The sequence below is a fragment of the Sceloporus undulatus genome, chromosome 2 (genome assembly GCF_019175285.1).
Source record: "Sceloporus undulatus isolate JIND9_A2432 ecotype Alabama chromosome 2, SceUnd_v1.1, whole genome shotgun sequence".
NCBI lineage: Eukaryota > Metazoa > Chordata > Lepidosauria > Squamata > Phrynosomatidae > Sceloporus > Sceloporus undulatus.
The window spans coordinates 1606286-1620508 of NC_056523.1; positions in this window are offsets into that span (position 1 = coordinate 1606286).

Genomic DNA, 14223 nt, shown 5'->3' on the forward strand with positions numbered 1-14223 from the left:
TAGGTATCTCTGGGTCCTCCAGTGCAACTCTGTGGTTGATGTCCGACAGACACTGACCATAGAACTGCCCTGGAGGAGCTACAAAGGCCTAGTATAACATTCTCTCTTTAACTTTTAGTTAAAGTTGACCATAGAGCTGCGCTGGAGGACCTAGATATTCCTAGAGAGAACATATTAATCAAATTCGTGAATAATCAAAGCCGCAAATATCAAAGCTGCAAATATGGAGGGATGACTGTAATATGCTTGTTTAAAATGACACAACCATATTAGGGGAGTTTTGTGGAAGTCAACCAAAACATGCCAACCTCATTCTCAAGGGACCTCTTGCTTCCCAAATTCCTCCTGGGATGATCTCTCTCTCTTTTCTTTCTTTTCTTTCTTTCACCAGTCTCTGCTTTTCCTCTGATTTTGAGGGCCAGATCCACACTTTTGAAAAACTGAGGATAGCTGGTGCCGCAGGCTTCTTTCCTGTCTTGTTTTGTTGTTCCCACAAGTTCAGGAAGGGGGTCTCTCTGGAAGCAATGGCGCTTTACCTTGGTTGTTGCAGACAGGCACACTCAGTGCCAGGAGGGTCAGCCAGAGCAGAGTCCCTTTCCCAAGTCAAGCATCATTGCATTATTTGCTGCAGACAGGCTGCTACAACCCAGTACCAATAGCTTCTCTTGCCCTCCTTCACATTCCTCCCAGTGCCAATGCTGCTAAGTAACTTCCCTCCAGAGAGAGGACAAGGAGGAAAAGGAGGACTGGCCAGGTGTCAAAAGGGCTTTCTCTGTCAGAGACTGTGTTACTGGGGTAGGGTTTGTATATGTATTTTAATGACACCTCAGTAATATAGCACCATGTTACTTCCAACTCTGGGAAGAGAAGGGAAGCCTGATCCACCTTTGGCTCTGACTCTGCTCTCTTGCTCTGATTGAGACAACTGTCAAAGGAGAATTATGCATCCTGTCACTACAGAAGCAGTTCCAGCTTCCCTGGCAGCTTTTAAGGCTTCCAGCATTAATGCCTTGTCAGTGTGGCATAGTAATTTGAGTGTTGGACTACAACTCTGGAGACCAGAGTCCAATTCTCTCCTTGATCATGAAACGCACTGGGTGACCTTGGACAAGTCACTTACTCTTAGTCTCAGAGGAAGGTAATGGCAAACCTCCTCTGAACAAATCTTGGCAAGAAACCTGCTTGATAGGTTCACCTTAAGGTCACCATAAGTTGGAAATGACTTGAAGACAACAAGAAATTCCCTAAACTATGCTGCCCTCTGGAGCATTTGATGGACCTCTTCCAAATGCTAGTCCAGCCCTGAGGATACTTCTGAGGCCATAAAAGCCTATGTTTTGGGGTCTCTCTTGGCAGCATTAACACTGTACCCCTTGGAGAGCAATTTGCTCCCACTTTCATTTTGATCTATAGAGCTTAATAAAGTCTGCTATGCTCCCTGGTGAAGGGTCACAGCAGGGCCTAGACTGGGGCACTGATCACAAGTAAAAATGGCAGGAAAAGCACATTATAGATCCTTTCTATCTTTCTTTCTATCTGATGACAGGAAGGTGTCAGCATTTAATTCTGTGAGTCAATGGACATCATGTGTCAATATGGTGTGGGGGGGGGAGGCACTCCAAGTTATAAGGCCATACAATGTACCTTCATGGTCATAACCACATGAATTAGCAAGTACAGCATTAATGAAAACACTGATTTTCTGTTGGAAAATGTATATTTGCATTCTGCTGTGCCTCCTTAGAAAGATAGGGACTCTCTCCCTCTTCCTCATTCTGTCTAAACATGTGGCACCTGCCACTCTTGGAGGCAGTTTAACAGTTTTCTCTGACCATTCTAAACTGTCTTTTAACTGCCAGTAAGCAGTCAGTAACTGCCTCCTCAAAGTCTGAAGCCCTTCTCACACGGGGAGAAAGCATCGCTATTCCGTTCGTGTCCCATTGTGACTGTGCAATTGAGAAAAAGAATACCACACGACATCGGGAAAATTGTTTTGTCAAGAAGTTAGCAAAGTGTCATGTTCCCGTCAGTTTGTAATAACGCTTTAATTCGTTATTAACCCAGCAAAATCGCAAACGAAGCATTTTTGGCACAAGTGGTTCAACAATGCTTCAGTTGCGCAACTGAGGAGATTCTCTTTCATTCCCAGCTTGCTCTGCAGGAAAATAACCCACTGGGATAGCGATTTTAATGTCTATTGACGAATCAGTGGATTATACTGCTATAAGATCGAGTAACAGTCCTCCTCTGAGTGAGGTTAACACTTTCTTCCTGCTGTATTAACACCAGTTAGGATGGGATATAGTTTATGAATTAGTCATCAAAGTATTATTATTATTATTAAACCACAAGCAGCACATTTGTTGTTCTTTTGGAATCTTTATTCTATAGGAAGACAGATTTTTAAAGTCATCGTTATTATTATTATTTACATAAAACAGTATTTAAAAATATCTTTTACATAGTATTCCACATACAATTTGTAATAAATGACATGAGAATGGATAATTATCTTATCTAAATCTTATTCAAATTAAAACATTTAATATTAACTATACCAGTAATTTAAAAAACACATGGAATTATTATGAATATTTTCATTTTTCTTACTGTCTTCTTTTCATCATACACTATTCATAATTCTACAAAAGTATAATATTGTTAATTTATCTCTAATTCATTCTCCCCCAAGTGCTCCCCATCACCAGAGTCTAAGTCTTCATATTACTCTGCCCTCCAAAATTGTAACTCTTCCTGTGGAGCTAAAATATCTTCCTCTTTTACTAAAGCTTTTTATGCAAATACTTTCCATCTCGCTTCAAAACCATTTCTCTTCATTATTCCATCTTTTACCTTGATTTCACATGTTAACTTGTCATTAATTGCTATTTGCCATATTTCTTTATACCAATCTTGTATTCACCGATCTCCCTGATCTTTCCACTTTTTTGCTATAATTAATCTTGCTGCTGTTAATAATTTGTAATTAAGTCCTTCATAGTGTGGCTGCATTTGATCTTACCATATAGAGATAATAATGCTATCTTTGGGCAACTTTCTAACTCAATTTCTGTTATTTCTTTTATCTCTTTAAATACTAATTGCTAAATTTTCTTTACAGATCTACAGCCCCACCACATATGAATATAAGTACCAATTTCTTGACAATATTTCCAATATCTTCAAAATGATCGATGTGAGTTTGTGCACGGAAGACAAATGCCAAATTTGATAGGAAGAGTACTGAAACAAACAAACATAATTGGGAAGAATAAACAAAAAGTGACTTCCAGAAAGATGGAGGGGTGACAAGTAAAGACAAAATACCATGACAGAAAGTAGGCTAAAAGATCCCCCCCCCCCGCCCGCCCCAATAAAGAGGATCCATATGGACTCATCAGGGTCCTCACAGAAGGAGGATTGCAATTGATTCTCCCAGGCACAGAGCTTGGGGGGATAGGAGGGAATCCTCTGGAGGATGTAGGCAGACTGCGGCCATAAGTTTTGAAGCTGTCTAGGTAGCAAAGCTCCACCACGATTTCTGTTTCCAGCTGGAACGAAGAGAAGAGTTAAACTAAGTGAATGATTAGGAAATGAAAGATCATCACTTTAAAAACCTCATCAGAAGATTAAGAAAAGAAAAGAAAAGATGGATGTGGGATTTTGGCAGGCTATGATAACAAAAATAAGGAAATAAAAAGAAATTGAAATAAGAGAAGGAGTGGAGAAGAGGTGGAGTAAAGAAGCAGTGGCGCAAGACAAGAAGCAGACGGGGCAAGTGGAGGAGAGAAGCGGCAGACCAGGATGAGAGGCAGATGGGGTGAGCAGGGGAGAGAAGCAGTGGACCGGGACGAGAATGCAGCTAGCTGCAAGGATTAACGTGAATTGCATTATCGACACTTCGAACACTTCGGTTCCTCCCGGGGCTACACCTGTCTGAGCGTCGCTTGACGGTCAACTGCCACACTGGACACTGGCGGGGCATGGCTGGGAGCCGTCGCAGGCGCCCACCTTCCTGTAGATGGAAGCTTATGTCCCCCCAAGAGCAGATCCAGTGCCTTAGGACACGTGGTCCACACAGAAAGCTCATCCCTCCCAGGCAGCAGCGGCAGTAGCTGGGGAGCCCCTCATGGCTGTCTGTGGAACACAACACAGAGCTGACTGCATGGGATGCCCCCTCCGGTCCGTCACCCCCGATCCTCCTTCCTCCCTTTCAACCACGACCTCAGATCAGACATGGTGACCCGCTGAATTTAAGCATATTAGTCAGTGGAGGGGGAAAAAACGAATCAGGATTCCCTCAGTAAAAGCAACTGAACAGGGAAGAGCCCAGCGCCGAATTCCCTCCTGAGGCGGGGCGTGGGAAATGTGGTGTACGGAAAAACCCCTTCCCAGTGCCGCTCCCCGGGGGGCCCAAGTCCTTCCGATCGAGGCACAGCCCTTGAACGGTGTGAGGCCGGTAGTGGCCCCTGGCGAGATGGAACCGGGTCTTCTCGGAGTTGGTGTCAGGCTGAGCAGCTGTATATTGGGTCGGAATGCAGCCCAAAGCGGGTGGTAGAATCATAGAATCATAGAATCGTAGAGCTGGAAGAGACCACTAGGGCCATCCAGTCCAACCCCCTGCCATGCAGGAAATCCAAATCAAAGCATCCCTGACAGGTAAACTCCATCTAAGGCTAAATACCGGTACAAGACTGATAGTTGACAAGTACCGTAAGGGAAAGTTGAAAAGAACGTTGAAGAGAGAGTTCAAGAGGGAGTGAAACCGTTAAGAGGTAAATGGGTGGGGTCCGCGCAGTCCACCTGGAGGATTCAAGCTGCTTGGAGGATTGGCTCTGAGGGCTGGGCCGGTCAGGCTGGGGTGCGAAGCGGGTCTGGGTGGGAGCTGCGGCTGGAAGGGGCGCCTGCTTCTCCCCGACCTGTGTGAAGGGGGCATGGCAGCAACTCTGGACATAAGCCAGGCCCTTCCTATGGATCGCCCCAGCTGCGGTGAGTGGCACCAGGCCCTCCTCCCTGGTGGGGATAGGTCGGGCTGGCGTCCCGCCTCGGCCAGTGCCTAGCAGCTGACTTAGAACTGGAGCGGACCAAGGGAATCCAACTGTTTAATTAAAACAAAGCATCACGAAGGCATGCGGCAGGTGTTGACGCGATGTAATTTCAGCTCAGTGCTCTGAATGTCAAAGTGAAGAAATTCAATGAAGCACGGGTAAACGGCAGGAGTAACTATGACTCTCTTAGTTACTGGTTGGTGCCAATAACGATCCTTCCGCCTCCTAGTGGCCCTGCTGGAAACGAGTGTAATCACTCGGCTAAGTGAAGGATTGCACCGACCCACCAAAACCAATCGCCATGGTGTGCTATACTTTGTGAAATGATGACTGCCTGTATTTCCTTACTAGGAAACTAACAGGAGTGTCCATATCCCTTCAGTGGGAAAGATTGGACATCAGATGTGACAAAATCTTGATAAGACTCAATGAAGGGAGGTCTTCGATAGCATGTCAGATCGACCCACCTCCAAATGATTCTACTCCTATAATTCCTGATGAAGGTAAGAGACAGACTAAAATTGACATAAACCTGGAAATTAAGGGTGTAGATATCTTAAATGGGGTGGCACTGATAACAATACATTTGAAAACCTCATATCAGAAGAATAAGTTAAAGATCATCTACAAGCAATGTGTAAGAAAACAGCTACAGGGCCAGATAACATCAGTGTGAAAGATTTACTAACTGTTAATAAAACAGAACAGACACTTGCTGAACTATTCAATTTATGGTTAATGGCAGGCCAAATTTCAAATACAATAAAAAAAAGCAGGTCTATACTCATCCCTAAAACATCAGATGAAAATGAAAAGAAAAATATTGGGAATTGGAAACCGCTAACCATCAGCTCTATTGTTCTCTGACTCTTTTCAAAGATCTTAACAACCAGAGTCACAGAAGAATGACCACTAAATAACAGACAAAGAAGCTTTATAGCAGCACCAGGTTGCACAGAAAATCTATGGTTATTAGGAAACATCATAAAAAGTTCTAAGGCTGATAAAAAAAGAACTAGGTGTTATATTAGTTGATATTGCTAAAGCTTTTGACACGGTATCCCATGAACATATTAGATGTGTATTAAAAGAAAGGAGCATGGATCAACATATTATACAGCTTATCATGAGTGCTTATGATAATGCTAAAACATCTATTAAAGTAAAAGAAGGTAATACTGCAGAAATATATTTCAGATCTGGAGTCAAGCAAGGAGACCCACTCTCCCCAATACTATTTAACCTGGCCGTGGATCCACTAATTAAAAAATTAGAAACCAAAGACCAATGAATAAAAGGCAAGGATTGGACGATCATGACCTTAGCCTTTGAAGATGACATAACAATAATGAGTGCAAACTGCGAAAAAATGCAGAAAAACATGGAAATATTAGAAACCTTCTGCTATCTCAGATGCCTTAAAATACAAACTAATAAAACCTATGGTTTTGCTCTGCAACCTACCAAAGACTCCTTTATAATAAACAATATAAAACCATGGAAAATTAATGATATGCCTATACAAATGATAAACCCTGAAGACACCACAAGATACTTGGGAGTCAAAGTGGGCCCTTGTAAAGGAATACAACAATATACTATGATTTCAGAAAGGAAAAGATGGCTCCAAAACATCGGAAAAGCAGAATTAAAACCAACACCAAAAATCGAAATTCTAAAAACATATACAAGCCCTAGACTGATCTATTTAAATGAACAATCAGAAACTGGGAAGATCAAGTTTAGAGAATTAGATAATCTCATAAGAACAGCTATAAAGACATGGCTTCATTTATCTCATGATACATGCTCTAATCTCATTTACACAAGAATTAAAGATGGGGGAATTGGAATTACTAGATTGGAAACATCTATTGCACACCAAAGATGTAACACACTGCTGAGAATTGCCAACTCTTCAGATATTACAACAAAAACAATTGCTAAAGCATTAGGAATAGAAGAACAATTCAAAAAATGGTGGAAGAAGGCAGGAGGAACAGTAGAAAATATGCCAAAAAATCTACAATGACCAAAGTATACAACAAAAACAGAGTGAGAAAGAGAACATTAGAAATACAATAACCACCAGAATAAAAGCCACACACAAGAAACAAGAAGCAGAACAAAGGGCGTTGTTTACTAGCCAAGGAGGTGCTGTTAAAATTTTCGCTGATGATAGTATCAGCAATAACTGGATTAAAGAAAAAAGAGGCATGTCAGAAAAAGAATATATAACAGCGATTAAATTAAGATCAAACACATACCCGACTAAAGAATTTTTAGCCAGAAGAAAAGAAAGATATGATTAAAAAATGCAGAAAATGCCTTGCAAAATCTGAATCACGTCCACGCATCTTAGGACAGTGCCCAGCATTAAAGAAAGCCAGAATTTAGAGACATAATAAAATTGGAAAGTTCTTGGCAAATGAAGCAAATAAAATGAAATGAACAATATATCAAGAACCACACCTTAGAAATAAAGAAGAAGCTCTTAGAAAACCTGATTATATATTCATTAAAGATGGAATAGCAATGGTGGTAGATATAACAGTAAGATGAGAAAGAAGAAAAGGAGGATTAGAAGAAGCAGCTCAAGAAAAAGTCAAATATTATGAAGAACTACAAGAAGTTATAAAGAATGGGATGTGAAAAATATTTCCTTTCACGGTTTTGTATGCAGATCTAGAGGAAAATGGCCAAGTCAAAATTACAACATTCTTAGAAAATTGGGAATAAAGTCTTATAGACTAGATGGACTTGCTAAATTATTTAGCAGAAGAACAATCCAATCTTCTAGTAGAATGTTAAAAACATTTGAGAATGGCTAAATATACTAGACTAGACTAAATTAATTGATATAATATACTATTTAATATTTAATTAACTACTAAAATATACTGGACTGTGTCAAACTAACTGATATAAAATGTTATTATTTATTATTAATATTTATTTAACTACTATATTATACTGGACTGAACAAAATTAATTGATATAAAATGTTATTTATTTAATATTTATTGATTTATTGATTTGTTGATTCAACATCTCTCATGTCTCTTTTTAATGAGCCATATTAGATAATTTATTTATTTATTAATATTTATTGTTATTTAGTCTATATTTATTGATATATTTAAATTTAATTAATTTTCTGGTGATGGGATCTTGTAATGATTATACGCCCTGTTCTCCAACCTGACCATAATAGGTGGAGACTGGGATCATGCTGCTCATGTGGATTGACGTTTGACCTTAAAAGATGGATGGGTGTCAGAACTCCCCTGCATTCATATATTCGTTTGTCATTTATATATTCATTTGGGGGTTCTGTCAGAGGGATTATTAGTTTAGGGTTTGTTTAGATATTATTTGATTAAGGACATAATGGGTTTGATATATATTGGTTAGTTAGAATGTACTAGAAGGTGATAGATAGATGGCTAGCTTCTGTGCTTGCTTATTAGGATTGGAATGTTACAATGTTAGGGAGTTACCCAGCAGGCAGAGACTGCTCTTGTGTTGGGAGGGGTGAGTTAAACCTTAAGAGTTAATGCTACTACTTATAGGCTGTTATAGTAATATGTTCATGATGTTAATATATGTTGTTGTTATGCTTTATATGCTGCCATGTATGTTGGGTTGTGGGATGATGGGATATATAACCATTCTTACATATACTCATAGGTTGTTAAGCTTTTGTATTACTTAGTCTAGTGGTGAGGGATGTCTGGGTTTCAAGGCCACAGGTGCAAGGAGGAGATAACACTTGGTGAGAACTTAATTGTTTTGAGAACAGGCCGGAGAGCCCGGACGAGAGGACACTACGTCATCTGGGTGGAGATTCCTCACTGCGCGGGAAAGACTGATCCAATTAATTAACTTTATTGCTTTATGGGGGTGGGTCTGCTCGTGGGACTATATAACCCATCTGTAACTATGTATCTTCATTCCTGACAAAGAAGTCACTTCTGTTGCCTATACCTTTACCTTTCAATAAAGCTGTTACTTTTAGGAAGCACAGCCTCTTGTTCTTTGGGGGTGGCAATTGGGAGCCTGACAATGGGCCATCGCGGGGGTTGGTCTTCCCGCACTAACTCAAAATCGAACTGGCTTCGGTCAGTTTCTTTAAATAGCCAAATGCCTCGTCATCTAATTAGTGACGCACATGAATGGATGAACGAGATTCCCACTGTCCCTACCTACTATCTAGCAAAACCACAGCCAAGGGAACGGGCTTGGCGGAATCAGCGGGGAAAGAAGACCCTGTTGAGCTTGACTCTAGTCTGGCCCTGTGAAGAGACATGAGAGGCGTAGAATAAGTGTGAACAGCAGTTGAACATGGGTCAGTCGGTCCTAAGAGATAGGCGAGCGCCATGCCCTCAGCCGATCGAAAGGGAGTCGGGTTCAGATCCCCAAATCCGGAGTGGCGGAGACGGGTGCCGCAAGGCGTCCAGTGCGGTAACGCGACCAATCCCGGAGAAGCCAGCGGGAGCCCCGGGGAGAGTTCTCTTTTCTTCGTGAAGGGCAGGGCCCCTGGAATGGGTTTGCCCCGAGAGAGGGGCCCACGCCTTGGAAAGCGTCGCGGTTCCGGCGGCGTCCGGTGAGCTCTCGCTGGCCCTTGAAAATCCGGGGGAGAGGGTGTAAATCTCGCGCTGGGCCGTACCCATATTCGCAGCAGGTCTCCAAGGTGAACAGCCTCTGGCATGTTAGAAGAGCATGGTAAGGTAAGGTAAGGGAAGTCGGCAAGCCGGATCCGTAACTTCGGGATAAGGATTGGCTCTGAGGGCTGGGCCGGTCGGGCTGGGGCGCGAAGCAGGCCTAGGTGCGAGCTGCGGCTGGAAGAGGCGCCTGCTCCCCCGCCTCACGTGGGGGGCGCGGCGGCGACTCTGGACCCGAGCCAGGCCCTTCCCATGGATCGCCCCAGCTGGGACGGGTCGGGCCGGCGTCTCGCCTCGGCCGGTGCCTAGCAGCTGACTTAGAACTGGAGCGGACCAGGGGAATCCGACTGTTTAATTAAAACAAAGCATAGTGAAGGCCCACGGCGGGTGTTGACGCGATGTGATTTCTGCCCAGTGCTCTGAATGTCAATGAAGCGCGGGTAAACGGCGGGAGTAACTATGACTCTCTTAGTTACTGGGTGATGCAAATAATATTGACCCACCGCCTCCACGTGGCTCCGCCGGACAACAAGCTTTCTAGCTTGGCTAAGAGTGTGGTCGCACCACCCCTTTTTAACGATGATAAACATGGTTGGCAACCTGTGCCACATGGACTGTCCGTATTTCCTTTTAAGGAAGAATATGGGCCTACCAAGATACCTGGAAATAAGGGGATCAAGGTACGAGAAGACGACAAACACAAGAGTCTTAACGAGACTGCATAAGACATCCATCTGTGGCCTGTCAGACTGACAGAAACATCATGGCCATTATTGCACTGGAAAGCCCCAGTGAAGTGGAGAATAACATCAATATGGACACTAAGGCTGTGGGCCGGAACTCCAAAGGGGAGAGGCCTGCAGGCGCAAATGTTCATAGAATACCGGATGAGGACGAAGACAGGTTGGAAGTAACTATTGAGCCCAGCTTTGCGCGGAACAACAATCTCATCAATAGTCAGGATGAGAGTAAAACCAGCTGTTTGAGAGGAGATAAGAGTCAGCATGATGGAGATGGGACTCTGAGGTGGCAATTTGCTGATGGGACTCTGAGGCCGGACATAAAAGTGAACCATAGGACAAGACCAACAAATGAGCGCCTTGAGTATAACATCAATATGGACGCTGATGCTAACACTGAAGTTGATGGACGGTTTCCTGGAGTAGATATGGGTGGACATGAAAGAACAGAGACGAGTAGTGTCGCCCTTGATAAGAAGGAGGGTAATATAGAAAGTAATCTAAATGATGTGGTGGTAATTAAATTAAAGGAAGATCAACCTAGTTGTCCATTTTGTAAGAAGATAGTTGGGAAGCCCACTGCATTGGATAAACATATAAAAGGAGTGCATGGAAAGAAGAGGAAAGTATTATATGAGTGTAGAACTTGTGAGAGGAAGGATGAAAGGGTACATTCTACCCTGGTGCATGTATCGAAATGTAAAGGCCAGGGTAATGAGACTATAGGGATAGGTGGATTAAAATGTAATCAATGTGAGGAGATATTTGGGACACAAATTGGATTATCACAACATAAAAGGCATAGACATCCTGAAGAGAGGAATAAGGAAAGAATTAATAAAGAGGAGGAGAGAATGCAGAATAATGCTAAATTGAATAATAGAGGGAAACATAAGAGTTGTTGGTCAGAGGAAGAAGTAAAACTGTTGGAAGCACTCTGGCTTAAATATGAAGGACATAGGAATATTAATAAGTTAATCGAAACTGAGTTAAAAACAAAGACTGCAAAACAAATTAGTGATAAGAGAAGAATCTTGGGAAAGAAAATGGAATTGGGTAAGAAAGGGGAGGATTTGGGGGAGGAAGGTAATATATTGGCTCCAAAACTGAATGCAGTAGATCAGCTGGAGAAAGGCATAGAGATTATGGGGATAGAGGAGGAATTTAAAAAGGATGTGAAGGAGTGGATTGAGGAAAGAGAAGTTGAAAATGATGAGATCAGGAATGTATTAGAGATGTGGATGGGAAATAATAAGGAGAAAGCAAGTGAGGAAATGGAAAAAGTTACACAAAAGATCATAGAAAAGATTAGAGGAAAGGAAAAGAAAATAAGAAAGGTGAAAAGTAAGAGGAAAGAAGGTAGAAAGAAAGGTAATAGAAAATGGATGAAGAAAAGGATGTTAAGGAAGATTACATATAAAAAGACACAACAAATGTATTTTAGAGATAAAGCTGCAGTAGCTAAATATGTGTTGGATGGAGAATTAAAGGCAGATTGTGGGTTAAAAAGAGATTAAGTATACCAAAATTATAAATTAAAGTGGGAATCTGAAGATGAGTTTAAAGGATTAGAGGAATTTGAGATCGGAGAAAGAATAGATAATCAAGTGTTTAGTAAGCTGATCACAATTAGTGAGACAGAAGAGAATATGAAGAAAATTAAAAGAAAGACAGCAGCTGGACCAGATGAAATAACAGCTAAAGAAATACAGAAGGAGAATTGTATTGTAAAGTAGTGTTAATGGAATTGTTTAATATGTGGTTGGTAATAGGAAAGATACCAAATGAGATGAGAAAGAGCAGATCAATATTAATACCTAAAACAACAAATTCAGAAGAGAGGAGCAATATAAATAACTAGAGGCCCCTAACAATAAGCTCAATAATCTTAAAATTATTCTCAAGAATAATTGCAGGTAGAATGAACATTTCGTGTCCTATAAATATAAGACAGAGAGGCTTTATTGAATCTAATGGTTGTTCAGAGAATCTTTGGATTCTTAAAAAGATAATGAATGATGCTAAAGTGAACAAGAAAGAGCTAGGCGTTGTCTTTATAGACATAGCCAAAGCCTTTGATACGGTAGCACATGAGCATATAAATTGGATTTTGAAAAAGAAAGGTATGGATAGACATGTTATCAATCTTATAATGAGTTCATATAATATGGCCACAACGGAATTTAAATTAAATGATGGTGTTACCTCGAAAATTCATGTTAAAAAGGGAGTTAAACGAGGAGATCCGATGTTCCCATGGCTATTTAATCTAGCAATTGATCCTCTGATTTCAGAAATAAAAAGGGGTGGAGGGATAAGTGGGAAAGATTGGTCATTAGGTACTCTGGCTTTTGCAGATGATATTGTTTTGGTAAGTAATAGCTATAAAAATATGAATAAAAGTTTGAGAATCTTACAGGAATTTAGTAGGAAATCAGGTTTAAAAATTCAGACAGCCAAGACTAGTGGTTTCTTCTTAAAACAAACCAAGGATTCGTTTATTGTGAATAATATGCAAGAATGGGAACTGGACGGAGGAAAAATTAAATGGATACAACCTGGAGAGGAAATTAAGTACCTAGGGATCAAATGTGACCCCTGGGTTGGAATAAGTAAAGTAGACATAATGGAAACAGTGGAGGATTGGTTATTTAGAATCGATAGTGCGAAGTTAAAACCCTCACAAAAAATTGAAATATTGAATAGGTATATGATTCCAAGATTGATTTATATTAATGAACATTCAGAGACATCTAAATCAAAGTTAAGACAACTAGATGATAAAATTAGAATTATAGTTAAAAGATGGTTGCACCTTCCTTCCTCTACATGTACAGAATATATCTATGCAAAAAATAAGGATGGAGGATTAGGAATTACTAAATCGGAGGAATTAATTATAGAACTCAGATGTAAAGCTACAGTGGTACCTCGGGATACGAAATACCCAGGTTACGAAATTTTCGGGATACGAAAAAATCCCATAGGGAATTATTGTTTCGGGTTACGAATGTTTTTTTCGGGTTACGAAAAAACTTTTGGTGCTTTTTTCGGCTTTTTCGCACGGAATCGCGGCTTTTCCCCATTAGCGCCTATGGCAATTCGGCTTACGAAGGCTTTTCGGGTTACGAAAGCGGCCGCGTTACGAATTAATTTCGTAACCCGAGGCACCACTGTATACAGAAAATGGCTATGTCTACCGATGAGACTATTAGAAGAATTGCTATGAGTTTGGGTGTGGAAGAGGAAATTGAGAGATATTGGATTATGGCCGGAGGTGAAATTGAAACTATACCCAAGATAGATAATAAAAATAATAAAGTGGTAATTCCAGATGTGAGTAATAAAGTGATGGATAAGTGGGGAGAATTTCCCAGCCAGGGAATAGGAGTACCAATATTTGCAAACGATAAATTAAGTAATAGGTGGATAGGTAATAAAAAAGATATGATGGAGAGAGAATATATAACTGCCTTAAAAATGAGATCTAATGTGTATCCAACAAGGGAATTCCTAGCGAGAGGCCAGGAAGGGAAATGTAAAAACTGTAGAAAATGTAATGGTAGAAATGAATCTTTATCTCATATCCTGGGACAATGTCCAGCCGTCCAAAATGGACGAATTTGGAGGCATAATAAGATAGCGGATCTTTTGGTGGATGAAGCTAAGAAAAACAATTGGACAATTTAAAGAGAGCCACACATTAGAAATAGTGATAACATCCTTAGGAAACCTGACATTGTGTTTATAAGAAATGAAGAGGCAGTGGTA